Below are 12,519 nucleotides of genomic sequence, written 5' to 3' on the forward strand. Positions count from 1 at the left end.
ACCGTCCGGCGAGCCAATTGGCACGTGAGTGCACGTGAATTGGCTCGGCCAGCTCACACCCATGCGCGCCAAGATTCAAAGTTGGGTATAAATAGCCGAGAAGGTTCCAGAGCGAAAGGGGAGGCTCATTCGTGCTCGCACACCAACAGAATAGAGAGAGAAAGAGAGAGAACTAGAGCGAGAGGCTCTCGGGCGACTCTCTCGCCGGAGTTCGAACCAAGACTATGCAACTTCGGCCCGAGCGATTCAAGCCAAATCGAGCCACCGGACCACCATCGGAAGCTTCCTTGAACTTCCGTAAGACGATCGCGACAGCTCAATCGTCTTCAAACCTCCAGATCGGGTGAGTCGACTTCTCATTTATCCTATTGTGCATCCATGGCACCTCACCTATACGAACCTAATTCTTGAAATTAAAGTGTGCGTTTCCATCCTCGAACTTAATCGACCATGTTCGCACTTCGTTTTCGCATCGATTTTCCTTGAATCGCGCGAGTCAAACCTCCAACACTTCACGGTCGGGTCGGACTTCGGCCGAGCAAATCTGGCAACTCCGGGCTCGGTCGGAGCCCGAGGTGAGTATTCTGAACTCGATTTATGCATGTCTGAAGCTTGGATTTGATTGCTATGCTCTGTATTTCTTGTTTGAGATCTAGAATGCCGTGATTGTGCGTAGCTCGATTCTTGTGATTTAGCCGGTAGAAATGTTTGGTTTTAAGATATGTTGATCGGGATGTTAAGGCGATTCGAACGGCGGTGGTTTTGTGTCAATCCGGTGAGATCTCACCGTTAGATCTCGCCGGAGCCTCTCGGCCATCCATTCGCTCGCGGGCGCGAGGAAGGAGACGAGCCGAGGTGGCCGGTCAATCGGTCAAAATGCTTAGGTGGCAGTCCATGATTGGTCTAGGTCGGTGTCCGATCGGATGGGTCGTACGCGCGAAGAGGCCGAGTAAGCCTTGATCCGACAATCACAATAAATAGATAGGTTCAATTCTAAGCCGTTAGATCTTTGTTTTCGTATTTTTCAAATATTTGAATATTAGATAGAAAATAGAATAATGCGGAAGCGGCGTTGTTTTTAGGTATTATATAGAATGAACGGTTCAGATTTGGTCTTAGTTTTAATCCTAGCCGTTCATAGTACTAAATGGTTCGACGCCGTTTAGGGCGAAGGCGGATACGTCGCTGTTTTTGGTCCGAGAGAGTTCGACGGCTCAAATTGAGCCCGCGTGATTTAATCCTAGCCGTCTATTCATCGTTCAGCGCGACGTCGTTTTAGAGTAGAAAGATCAACGGCCCGGATTAGAACTAAGTTAGATCGCGGCCGTCCATTTGATTAATAAACACGGCGTCGTTTTTGAGTAGATAGACCGTAACGCCGTCGTTTTGCTTAGGCGAAGGGCGACGGCCGAGATCGATTCCACAGTTGATCTCGGCCGTCCGTTTCATATATATATATATATATATATATATATATATATATTAGAAATTAGTATAGAAATTCAAAAAGAAAATCAAAAATAAATAGGAAAGTGGACACGGTGCCGTTTTGGGTGTCAAGCGAGTCTGCAAGCGGTCGGACTGGGTTGACCGGTCGTTGACCGGGTTGACCCGGTCCAGAAATATTAATAAAAAATAATAAAAAATACATAAAAATTTCCAAAAAATCCAAAAATAATTAGAAAATTCATAAAAATTTCCAGATTTTCACAAAAAATTTCTAAAAATTCTTAGATTGATTCGGGACTCATAAATTCTGGATCAAAAATTTTCGAGACTTCGAGGGCTGATCTGTGTCGACCCGTAAAATTTCCAATTTTTGTAAAATAAATAAAAAATTCAAAAAAATTAGAAAAATTAGAAAAATTCCATAAAATCATAAAAAATGGGAAATGGCCACATTCAAATGGCCCGACCCCGATTTTGTGATTTTCGGGTCCTGAACCCCAAAAAATGACCATTCTACCCTTTTGGGCCTTCCGCCCCAAATTTTTGCCGAACCACCCCGAAACCCAAATTTGACATTTCTATGGGCCGATAGGGCCATTTTTAGATATATCGAGCCTTGATTGATTGATTTAATTGCTTGCAATTATATTGATTGCGCTTTTAATTTTTTTACTGTGATTGATTAAAATAGTAAAATTCCCATCCGCATGAATACCTTAGATCGTTAGGGCCTACCTCACCCGAAAGTTCATCTGCATGAATTCTTAGGTTAGAAAATCACTCAACATCGGTAACCAAAAGGGCGTCAATGAAAATTTTGACGTAACCAAGTCCCCGGACCCAAAAATCTCTAGTTCTCGTAGAACCGAATGGTTTCTTCCGATTGCTCGGTAGGGTTTTCCGATCATACCCTCCAATAAATTGATCGGTGGCGATTCCAATTGTATGTACACATTGCACATGCCACCCAACCACATTAAGGTCGATTTCGATAAAATTTTCTCCGACATCGCGATTCGAGTAATGGGTCTTGGAAGGGACCCGCGATCCCAAAAAATATCCCACCGACAACTGGGGTTATTTGACATATAAAAAAGGATTGGCTCGTTAACCGTTAACCTTCGCTGGAAGGAGGGTCGCGACAAAACCAAGCTTGAAGGGAGCCGCACAACACTAGGAGGTTGCTAAATCGAAGGTGAACTCCAGCACAGCAGGTATCAACGAGAGAGAAGGCAACACCAGCTTTGGTAGGGCAGCTTGAAGTAACCAAACAACATAGAGGCCTGGAAGTTTCAAGGGTATAAAGATCAACCAGTGAGGGAAAAACAAGAGGCAAAAAGAAAGGGCAGTCTACATCAGTAGTATGACCCATATCGACAATATCACCTATATAAAATTTTTCTTTTTTCCCCCCTTTTTTTTTCCGCTCCTATTTTTCCTTTTTCTTTTCTTCTTTTCTTTCTTAACTCTTTTTTCCTTGTTTTCTTTTTTCTTTTTTCTTTTTTTCCGAAGGAGCAAGTAGTAGAACAAGGAAGAGTACAAGTACAAAAGATGCCAGCACAATCAACTTGGCATGGAGATTGGTATAAGGTTGTGACGAGTGTGCCGGCCGCAAGACCAAAGAGAGAAGTACAAGAAGGTGCAAGCCCAAAGAACCGAGGAAGACAAATGCCAAGGGCAGAGGAGAAAATAAAAGGCAGCCAGCAATACCCAAAAGATAGTAGAGCTGGAACCAAAAAAAGGGAGGCCACAAAAGAGTGAAACCAGAAGAGAACAAAGAGGCAGCCACAAAACCCGGAAGGCCGGTTGGTGAGCTCCCAAAGATGAGAAGAGCAACAGAGGGCGCAAGGGGTACACAGGAAAATCAGGAGACCTCCAACCTCATGTTGGTACAGTAGGAGCAGCAATAGCCGGAGGGCGACTCAAAAAGAACACAGAGGGAGACAGATGGAGAAACAAAAGAAAGTTGGGTCCAGCAGAGGGCAAAGGAAGGGTAAGAGCCAACGAGAAGAACACCACCGGGAGATGATAGTAGAGTGCAGGCAAAAAGAAGAAGACGAGCCGAGGCATGAAAGGAACCAAAGCAAAGCAAGCATATATAAAGGAACGGAAAATGATCAGCAGAAGCGAAGCATAAATGGAGCCTATGAGTATCCCAGCACCATCAAATGAAGAACTAGGGAACAAAAAGCAGAAGCAATATATGGAGGGGGATCCAGGTGATGACCAATAGAGCGATTGCAGCAAAGCTCGGGATGACCACCAAAAGGCTTAACAACTATAGAAAAGCCGGGGACCACCAGGGGGTATACAACAGAGAGCCGACGAGTCCATATGATAAACATGAAGAAGAAGACTTCACCACGGCAGGCTCCAAAGCCAAACAGAAAAATCTGAGATCCAAAAGAGTCATAGACCAACAAAATTTGATATCCGGTAAGAGTATTAACCAAAAATATCAGCAGATAAGCCCCAATTCATTTGGATCCTTCTATTCCCGGGAAGGTCGGAAATAGGGCCCAAGGATACAGCTTTGTCTTTAACTAGTTTAGAGAGATGTAAGAGCATAGCGGGAGGAAATAGTTGTTTGTTTCAGAAGAGAATATCATTCCTTGTGGTCCAAATAATATGGCAAAGAGCGCCAAGAGCAAATGCGGCGATCTTGTGTGCAAAAGAAAGGCCACCAAGACGTGCCTTTGCCCATTTAATGAAATCATGCCATGGTTTATTCCTCCAACTTACAAGACAATTGGAGGCCCAAGTAGCAGCTAGTTCACTAATAATAGGGCAACCAAAGAATAAATGATCTACTGAGTCCGGTGTATTGTGGCGGAATGCATAGGAAGCATCATCAATCCCTCGGTATTGGAGTAGCATTACCCGAGTCGGGAGGCGATGATATGATGCTAACCACATTATAAAGGCATGCCATGGAGCAAAAGCTTTATCCCAAACGAAGGTATGCCAATGGAAAACACGACCTCTTGGCCTAATATGGTTCCGGGCCGAAGAAACCGAAAAGGTAGTAGAAGAATGACCAGCCCAACGGAAGGAGTCTTCTCTATTGTCGATAAGTGGAGGAACCGGGTCCAACCATGGCTGAATGGTAGCAAGAACTAGAGAAGGAGGGAAGGCTGAAGAGAAGAAATCCCAAATAGTGATCATGCGTGGTATACCAACCCGATAAATGTCCCCAGCCGTGAAGAACTTATAGAGAGGACCTCTGTCATGCCAGTGGTCAAACCAAAAGGATGTTGAGTGTCCATTCCCTAGTTTCCACTTGAACAAGAACGAGAACTCTTGGCAGAGGTCAAGAATTTTCTTCCAGGACCAAGAGCATATGGCCGGTCTAATAGCAATCCAAAAATTGGACTTCTTTAGGAAGTTGGAATGAATCCATTTGCACCAGAGATTCCTTATCGGTGAAAGGCAACCAGATGTGTTTTAGTGATAAGGCTTTGTTGCAATCTAGGAGCCTACGAATCCCCAAACCACCTTCATTTTTGGGGAGACATATATTGGCCCAAGAAACTTTAGCCCCACCAACTCCAAGGTCGGGGTCCTTCCACAAAAACTAACGAAGAATAACTTCAATCCTATTTAACACCGACTTGGGGAGGGTGAAAACACTAGCCCAATAAGTGTGGATGGAGTGCAAAACAGATTTGACAAGTTGCAACCGTCCGGCATAAGATAGGTAACGTTGAGCCTAATAACGTGCTCTAGCAGTGATGGCATTGACCAAGACATTGCAGTCGGCTTTGCAAAGCCTAGAAGAAATAACGGGGACTCCCAGATAGCGAAACGGCGGGTTGCCTTGTCGGAAGTTCAAGATAGCCCGAATTTGGACATGCAAACTTCTCGAGCCCCCGGAGACATAGAACTCACTTTTGGTGGGATTTAGGTATAGACCCGACCAGGTAGAGAACAAATGTAATCCCTCCTTTATTAACTCAATCGAGGGTACATGGTCTTCGACGAACAAGAAACATCATCCGCAAAAAATAAGTGGGAGAACCCGAGATGCTTGCATCTCCAATATGGTTTGAAGCCAGGGAGGGAGGATTTAACATGTAAAATCCCAGAAAGCACTTCCATAACCAAAGTGAACAGGTAAGGTGAGAGAGGGTCACCTTGTCTAATTCCTCTTTTACTCGGGAAGAATCCATGGAGCCCCCCATTGATGGCTACTGAGAATTTGGGTGTAGACACACACTCCATGATCAATCCAATGAAGAAATCCGGGAATCCAAAAGCTCGAAGGATCGATTCAAGGAATACCCAACTGACCGTGTCATAAGCCTTACGTAAATCCACCTTAATAGCACATCCGGAACTATATTGGGGGTGGTGGAAATCCGCGAAGAGTTCCTGCACTAAGAGGATATTGTCGGTGATTCTCCTACCTTTAACAAAAGCTGTCTGAGAACGGGAGATTAGAGATGGCAATAGTGTAGCCACTCTATTAGCCAAAAGTTTGGTAATACATTTGTAAATTGTATTACAACAAGCGATGGGGCGAAAGTTATTCATTGCCACCGCATTCGGAAACTTTGGGACAAGCGATAAGATGGTTGTGTTGATCTCCTTTAATAAACGGCCGGCCCTAAAGAAGTCCAGGATGGCGGAGATGATTGAGGGGCCAACAACATCCCAAGACGAAATGAAGAATTCCACGTTGAACCTATCGGGGCCGGGGGCTTTGCCTTTAGCAAGGGAAAAGAAAGTGTTTCGGATCTCCTCCTCGGTGACGGCTCTAGATAAGAATTCCATTTGGTCATCGGCAAGAACGTGAGAGAGGAAACCACGGATCCGAGACATATCCGGTTGAAGAGTAACCCCATTTGTATTAAGGAGTGCTTCATAGTGGCTAACTATATGGGCATTGACTTGGTTAGGTTCAATCAATGTTGATCCATCAGAGCCAACCACCGATAAAATGCGATTATGAAGTCTCCTCTTGTTGACAAAGTGGTGAAAGTAACGGGTGTTGAGATCACCCTCTTTGAGCCATTTGATTCTTGACTTTTGTTTAAAGAAAGATTCCTCTTGTAGTCTGATGGAAGCGAAGGCTTGGAGGTGATGGAACTCACGGTCGGCCAGCGCTTGATTAGTGGGGTCACGTTCCAAGGCCTCTTGGATGGAAGATAGTTCCAATCTGGCTTGTTCGGCGCATGTTGAAATTTCAGCGAAGGACGTCCTATTAAGTAGCTTGAGACGATCTTTGAGTAGTTTAAGCTTAGCACAAACCACAAACATAGGGGTACCTCTCACCGAATTGGCCCACACCCGAGAGACTATATCCTTGAAGGAGGGGTGAGTCATCCAGAAGTTGAAGAATTTAAAAGGCTTCTTCGAATTAGGAGGGCGCAGAATTTTAACAACCATAGGTGTGTGGTCCGAAATCCCAGGAGCCAAGAAAGTAGTCTCGGAGAAGGAAAAGATTTGGCTCTAGTGTTCATTAATAAGAACACGATCAATTTTCCGTTGTTTACGTAACGGACCAGAGGAAGTTGACCATGTGAATCTGTGACCCACATATCTAAGGTCATCCAACCCAATGAGAGAAAGACACTCTCCAAACTCATCAAAAGCTGGAATCCAACCATTTGAACCACCCATTCTATTCGTATGATCCTTGATTGCATTAAAGTCACCAGCAACGATCCATGGATCCAAACAATCAATAAGTCGAACAAGTTCCGTCCATAATGATCGCAGAGAAATGAAGGTATGACCTCCGTAAGCGACCGAGAGTAGACAAGAGCAGTTGAAGTTATTCAATACAAGGCGAGTATGGATTAGTTGATTCGAGGTGGATAGAACCATTAGATCAACCAAATTTGGGTTCCATCCAATCCATATTCTGCCTAAGGGAGAATGGTCGTAGTTTGCTACCCAATTCCAACTCGGTAATAACCCACGAGAGATAGTAGTAAAACTAGAGGCTTTGACCTTCGTCTCTAGTAGGCCGACACAAGAAAGATGATGATTACGAACCGGAGAACGTATTTCAGCTTGACAAATGCCCCCCCTGTCTTTCGCAATTGTTTTTTTTTTTTTTTGGGTAAGGTAAGAAGTATATTAACTTTTCACATCGCAACTTACAAGAAGGTAGCCAAACACAAAAACCTCGTACCCGTTACAACACTTAGAAGTGTCATAGCGGGTGCAAATGTGTTACGGCTAAGCAAAAGCAGAGTGAGGTCGAATCACATACACACGGCAACTAGGAACAAGAGGGCAAAACATATAGCCCAACATGTAAGGACCACCACAAACAGGTGCAGCAACTCCCTAATCAAAGATAGAAACCGAGATCCCCCATTTAAGTTGTACCCGCCTATTACGTGGCGTGTCCTCTACATGATCAAAAGTGAGGGCTCTGTCCGGACAACCCTCTCCGGATGCTTCAAAACCACGGGCCCAAAGAAAGCACGATCTCCGAACAGAATGTGATTGCGGTCTGTCCATATAATATGACATGCAGCCGCAAAGGATAACCGAGCGATACATTGATAGAAATGGTGGCCTCTAGTATTGTTAATGACCCAATGGAGATTTTCCTGCCAAGTCCGGTTCCTCCGGACCAAATTGCATCTATCCGCCTAGGCCAAGATAAGAGTAGCCGTGGCTTTACATGCAAAATATAACTGATCAACCGAGTCCGGTCTACATCGACAAAAGCCGCGTACACCATCCGTAATTCTACGGTAGTTCAGCAAAAATACTTGGGTCGAGAGTCGGTTGAGGGTGGCTAGCCAAAGGAGGAAGCCATGTCTCGGAGTAATACATTTATCCCATATGAACGAGGACCATGGAGCAATATTCCAATTGAGTTTGATGGCGTCCCACGCCGAAGATACATAAAAGGAGCCCGAATGATGTTTCACCCATGAAAATCGATCCGTACGTCCCGTGGTGAGTATCGGTGCACTCTCAAACCAGGAAGTAATGATAGTTAAGGCATAAGAGGGTTGCCACACCGAAGAAGCAAAATCCATAACCGAGGCATTCCTTGGGATACCCGATCTATATATATCCGCATTCGAGAAGAGCATATACAATGGACCCCTGTCATGCCGGTGATCAAACCGAATGAGGTGGAGCACCCATCCCCTATCCGCCAGCGAAAATGTAGATGGAATTCCAAGCGGAGGTCAAGAATCTTCTTCCATGCCCATGAACAAACCGTGGGCTTAGTGGCAATCCAGAAGTTCTTATTCTTTAAGAACGGCGAGTGTATCCATTTGCACCATAATGACTCCTTATCCTAAAATAAGATCCATATATGTTTAAGCATAGCAGCACGATTACAATCAGAGAGTCTGCGTATGCCCAGCCCGCCCTCCTCTCTAGGCAAACAAACATCACTCCACGGTACCTTAGCTCCACCAATACCTAGACCCGGGCCCTTCCGGAGAAATTGTCGAAGAATCAATTCAATCCTTGAAAGGACCGACATGGGAAGAGTAAAGACATTGGCCCAGTAGACATGAATTGCATGGAGGACCGACTTAATAAGCTGAAGCCGACCCGCAAAAGATAGGAATCGTTGCGACCACGATTGTGCTCTAACGGTTATTGCATTAACAACCGAAGTGCAGTCCACCTTGGTGAGCCTAGAGGCAATAACGGGGACTCCAAGATACCAAAAAGGTAGCTTACCTCGTCGAAATCCAAAAGTATGGAGGATGTGATCTGCAAGAGAAGTAGGGCCGCCCGAGAGATACACCTCACTCTTGTTAGGATTCGGCTTTAGGCCCGACTAGGTAGAGAATTTGTGCAGACCATCCATTAATAACGCAGCAGATTGTGAGTTTGCTTCGAAGAAAAGAAGGACGTCATTGGCGAAGAACAAGTGTGATAGCCGAGTACCTTTGCATCGCCGGAAAAACTTGAACCCAGGGAGCCGGGTTTGAATATTAAGGATTCCAGTAAATGTCTCCATGACAAGCGTGAATAGGTAAGGAGAGATAGGATCACCTTGACGTATTCCTCGACCGCTTGGAAAGAAGCCATGGAGTTCCCCATTAATAGCCACCGAGAATTTCGGGGAGCGGACACATGCCATGATAAGTTTGATGAAGAATGGAGGGAACCTAAATGCTTCCAGAACCAACTGAAGGTATCCCCAATCAACCGTGTCATAAGCCTTTTGAAAATCCACTTTGACAGCACACTTTGGTGAATATGGTTCATGACGAAAACCGACAAACAGTTCCCGAGCAATAAGGATATTATCACTTATTCTCCGTCCCTTGACAAATGCACTTTGCGGCTTACTTTTAAGTGAAGGCAGCACATGTGCTATTCGGTTAGCCAAAATTTTGGTGATGCACTTATAAACCGTGTTGCAACACGCAATGGGCCGAAAATCATTCATGGTTGATGCATTGGGGACTTTAGGCACCAGTGTAAGAATGGTGGCATTGAGCTCCCCGAGAAGGCATCCGGATATGAAGAAACCCTTGATAGCTGCCACGACGGAAGGCCCCACAGTATCCCAAGAAGATTTGAAGAAGTCGACGTTGAATCCATCCGGACCCGGAGCCTTGCCCTTCGCGAGGGAGAACATAGTGTTCTGAATTTCTCATCAGTAACCTGTCGGGAAAGGGACTGCACCTGGTGGTCATCAAGGGTGGTAGCCAAGATAGACCGAATCTCCAGCATGTCCGGTCTAGTGGGTGGATCATTGCCATTGAATAAATCCTCAAAGTGAGAGATGATATGTCCACAAACCAGGCCTGGCTCCGTGATAACGGACCCATTATCGTCCACTACCGAGATGATGCGATTGCCAAGTTGCCTTTTGTTCACGAAGTGATGAAAGTACTTCGTGTTTTGATCCCCTTCCCGGAGCCATTTTACCCGTGATTTTTGCCTATAGAATGATTCTTCTTGCAATCTAAGCTCAATAAAAGTAGCCAATTGCTCCTTTTCTTTCACAGCTAACATTTGATTAAAAGGGTCTAGAGTTATAGCATCTTGAGTGAGAGTTAACGCTAACCTGGCCCGAGAAGTACGGGAAGAAATATCAGAAAAAGAATCCCTATTTAATCGTTTAAGGCGTCCCTTGAGGAGCTTCAACTTCCAGCACAAAATGTACATCGGAGTACCTTCCAACCGAATGTCCCAAACCCGTATAACAATAGCTGAAAAGTCGAGATGGGATATCCAGAAGTTAAAGAATTTGAAGGGCTTTCTTGATCGGGGTGGGGACAAAATCCTTATAAGTACTGGTGTATGATCGGATACCCCAAGAGCAAGGAAGGTGGCCTCGGAGTAAGAAAGTTCCAAGCACAATTGGGCATTAACAAGAACCCTATCTATCTTCCTTTGCTTACGAAGGAGACCGGATGACGTCAACCAAGTGAACCTGTGGCCAATATATCTCAAGTCTTCAAGCCCCGCCCGAGTGAGACAGGTGGCAAACTCATCAAATGCGGGGATCCAGGCATTAGAACTACCAAGCCTATCCGTATCGTCCCGAATGGCATTAAAATCACCCGCAACCAGCCAAGGAAATGTAGCAAAAAGAGTACTAGAATGCACCGGATCTTCCTAGAGGATCCGTCGCGATACAAACGTATGTTTGCCATAAACAACCGATACATAACAAGACTTGTTTGAGGCTAATAGCCTAACATAACTATGAATAGCTTGAGCAGAATTAGCTTGAACTTCCAAGGCAACCATCGTCGAATCCCATCCAAGCCAAATGCGCCCACGAGGCGAGTAATCATAGTTCGATATCCGGACCCAACCCGACATTAGACCAGCAGATAATTTCTCAAAAAGGGACGCCATAGCCTTTGTTTCAATGATACCAATACAAGAAAGGTTCTTCGTTCTAATAAACGTACGAATTTCAACCCGCTTCAAGGGGTGAACAAGTCCCCCGATGTTCCATATACCAAAAAACATATATCTCAAAAAAGTATGAAGATAGAGGATTACCGCCTCTTTTTGATACCCTGTTTCTTTTTCTTCGGGGTGGGTGCTTTCGCCATAGGGGGGCTGCTACTCGAGTTTATAGCTGGTTCAAGAACCACATTCACTGAAGCTTCGGGCTTGTCGGGTAGGACATGAGCACCCATGTGTATTTCCGATCTCCACCGAGTGTTTGGCGGTGCGGGATATGGTTCTTCTTCGGGGTCTTCTTCGGGGTCACTAGCAATGTCATTGGCCATGTCTCCATCTCGAAGAATCCGAGTCGAAGCGACTATAGAAGTAGCTCGAGAAGATGGGATAGGGTCCGGATCAAGCTAGTCCACCTCCGGGTCCTGCTCGGCCCGCATGACATCATCAACCAGTGCAGCACCAGCATTCTGCACTTCTGTGCTCACCACAGCAGGGAGTATATCTTCAGACGTAGTCGCTGTTGAGGGCTGGCCACGACCCTTAGTGACTTTCTTCCAGAGGCCATCATGCTCCATCATCTCGGATGGTCCTTTGTTGTCACTGCGTATCACAACAGGGGGACTGCACTTGTGGCCAAAAGTACCACAAAGTGCACAAACAACCGGCATCCTTTCATATTCCACTTTGATCATGCGAGTTTGTCCATTTAAGAGGACATCAATAAAATCAGTAAGCAATTGGGTAGCCTTGATCTCAATACAAACCCGAGCATAAGAGATCATCCGTAGCTTCTCCGTTTGCATGTCAACATATAGTGGTGTGCCAATCGCGCTAGCAATGGCACTAATTCTAGAAGTCGACCACCATCCAAATGGAATTGATCTAAGCCCGACCCAAATGGGTAGTGATTCATGCTGTCCCTTCTTAAGCTCCAAGTATGGATGCCATTGTTGTAGGATCATAAGCTTCCCAAGGATAGTGATCGGACCCCCATCCAAAAATTTACGCCGCAACATACCATTCGGTATATGGAAAAAGAAGAAACCATCCTCATTTGCCAAATATTTCAGCCACATTTGCACCCCACGGATTCCGAATGGCACTTTCGGTCAATTTAAATGGTAGTTTCTTCCCAACAAAATACCCGACAATGCATTCTTTCCATTTAGGGTCAGCATCCGCAAGAAAACTATCACACAGTTTCAC

The sequence above is a fragment of the Rhodamnia argentea genome, chromosome 6 (assembly GCF_020921035.1).
Source record: "Rhodamnia argentea isolate NSW1041297 chromosome 6, ASM2092103v1, whole genome shotgun sequence".
Lineage (NCBI taxonomy): Eukaryota > Viridiplantae > Streptophyta > Magnoliopsida > Myrtales > Myrtaceae > Rhodamnia > Rhodamnia argentea.